The 2,500-nt window shown below is 46.3% G+C and overlaps 1 protein-coding gene across 1 annotated transcript in view; it reads right to left on the bottom strand.

The window, feature by feature from the left end:
• The window catches only part of LOC125036216 (cathepsin B-like), a 6,193-nt gene that overhangs the window by 1,382 nt on the left and 2,311 nt on the right, over nucleotides 1-2,500 (bottom strand). The window lies entirely within an intron of this gene.

Raw genomic sequence — 2,500 nt, 5'->3', positions numbered from 1 at the left:
GTGAGTACGAGTGAGTCGGAGCGAGAGTGTGTGAGTACGAGTGAGTCGGAGCGAGAGTGTGAGTACGAGTGAGTCGGAGCGAGAGTGTGAGTACGAGTGAGTCGGAGCGAGAGTGTGAGTACGAGTGAGTCTGAGCGAGAGTGAGAGTACGAGTGAGTCGGAGCGAGAGTGTGTGAGTACGAGTGAGTCGGAGCGAGTGTGTGAGTACGAGTGAGTCGGAACGAGAGTGTGAGTACGAGTGAGTCGGAGCGAGAGTGTGAGTACGAGTGAGTCGGAGCGAGAGTGTGAGTACGAGTGAGTCGGAGCGAGAGTGTGAGTACGAGTGAGTCGGAGCGAGAGTGTGAGTACGAGTGAGTAAGAGTACAGTTGAGTGAGTAAGAGTACGAGTGAGTAAGAGTGTGAGTACGAGTGAGTAAGAGTGTGAGTACGAGTGAGTAAGAGTGTGAGTACGAGTAAGAGTGTGAGTACGAGTGAGTAAGAGTGTGAGTACGAGTGAGTAAGAGTGTGAGTACGAGTGAGTAAGAGTGTGAGTACGAGTGAGTAAGAGTGTGAGTACGAGTGAGTAAGAGTGTGAGTACGAGTGAGTAAGAGTGTGAGTACGAGTGAGTAAGAGTGTGAGTACGAGTGAGTAAGAGTGTGAGTACGAGTGAGTAAGAGTGTGAGTGAGTGAGTAAGAGTGTGAGTGAGTGAGTAAGAGTGTGAGTGAGTGAGTAAGAGTGTGAGTGAGTGAGTAAGAGTGTGAGTGAGTGAGTAAGAGTGAGTGAGTAAGAGTGTGAGTGAGTGAGTAAGAGTGTGAGTGAGTGAGTAAGAGTGTGAGTGAGTGAGTAAGAGTGTGAGTGAGTGAGTAAGAGTGTGAGTGAGTGAGTAAGAGTGTGAGTGAGTGAGTAAGAGTGTGAGTGAGTGAGTAAGGGTGTGAGTGAGTGAGTAAGGGTGTGAGTGAGTGAGTAAGAGTGTGAGTGAGTGAGTAAGAGTGTGAGTGAGTGAGTAAGAGTGTGAGTGAGTGAGTAAGAGTGTGAGTGAGTGAGTAAGAGTGTGAGTGAGTGAGTAAGAGTGTGAGTGAGTGAGTAAGAGTGTGAGTGAGTGAGTAAGAGTGTGAGTGAGTGAGTAAGAGTGTGAGTGAGTGAGTAAGAGTGTGAGTGAGTGAGTAAGAGTGTGAGTGAGTGAGTAAGAGTGTGAGTGAGTGAGTAAGAGTGTGAGTGAGTGAGTAAGAGTGTGAGTGAGTGAGTAAGAGTGTGAGTGAGTGAGTAAGAGTGTGAGTGAGTGAGTAAGAGTGTGAGTGAGTGAGTAAGAGTGTGAGTGAGTGAGTAAGAGTGTGAGTGAGTGAGTAAGAGTGTGAGTGAGTGAGTAAGAGTGTGAGTGAGTGAGTAAGAGTGAGTGAGTAAGAGTGTGAGTGAGTGAGTAAGTGAGTGGTGAGTAGAGTGGAGTGAGTAAGAGTGTGAGTGAGTGAGTAAGAGTGTGAGTGAGTGAGTAAGAGTGTGAGTGAGTGAGTAAGAGTGTGAGTGAGTGAGTAAGGGTGTGAGTGTGTGAGTAAGAGTGTGAGTGAGTGAGTAAGAGTGTGAGTGAGTGAGTAAGAGTGTGAGTGAGTGAGTAAGAGTGTGAGTGAGTGAGTAAAGAGTGTGAGTGAGTGAGTAAGGAGTGTGAGTGAGTGAGTAAGAGTGTGAGTGAGTGAGTAAGAGTGTGAGTGAGTGAGTAAGAGTGTGAGTGAGTGAGTAAGAGTGTGAGTGAGTGAGTAAGGGTGTGAGTGAGTGAGTAAGGTGTGAGTGAGTGAGTAAGAGTGTGAGTGAGTGAGTAAGAGTGTGAGTGAGTGAGTAAGTGTGAGTGAGTGAGTAAGAGTGTGAGTGAGTGAGTAAGAGTGTGAGTGAGTGAGTAAGAGTGTGAGTGAGTGAGTAAGAGTGTGAGTGAGTAAGAGTGTGAGTGAGTGAGTAAGAGTGTGAGTGAGTGAGTAAGAGTGTGAGTGAGTGAGTAAGAGTGTGAGTGAGTGAGTAAGAGTGTGAGTGAGTGAGTAAGAGTGTGAGTGAGTAAGAGTGTGAGTGAGTGAGTAAGAGTGTGAGTGAGTGAGTCAAAGTCAGTGTTCGTCTGTGTGTACATGCATGTACATGCATGTGCATCTGTGTACATGTGTACATGTGTACATGTGTGCATGTGTGCGTGTGCGTGTGCGTGTGCGTGTGCGTGTGTGTGTGTGTGTATGTGTATGTGTATGTGTATGTGTATGTGTATGTGTATGTGTATGTGTATGTGTGTGTGTGTGCGTGTGCGTGTACACTAGCATCTATGTACATCTGTGTTTTTGTGAGCCTATCTTTGTCAGTGTGTACATGGATGCACACAAGAACCTGCATGTGCATCTGTATGTGAGCGAGTCTGAGAGTGCATGTGTGTGTGGCTGCAAGTGTCTGTGTATGTACATGAAAGTGCATGCATGTATGCCATTTCAACTGGAAATAATATTTATACAAGTAACAATAACAATCATACTACTACATGCATACTACAATAG

Source organism: Penaeus chinensis, chromosome 20 (assembly GCF_019202785.1).
Source record: "Penaeus chinensis breed Huanghai No. 1 chromosome 20, ASM1920278v2, whole genome shotgun sequence".
In the NCBI taxonomy this organism is placed as follows: domain Eukaryota; kingdom Metazoa; phylum Arthropoda; class Malacostraca; order Decapoda; family Penaeidae; genus Penaeus; species Penaeus chinensis.
This window is presented reverse-complemented; position numbering and strand designations above follow the sequence as displayed.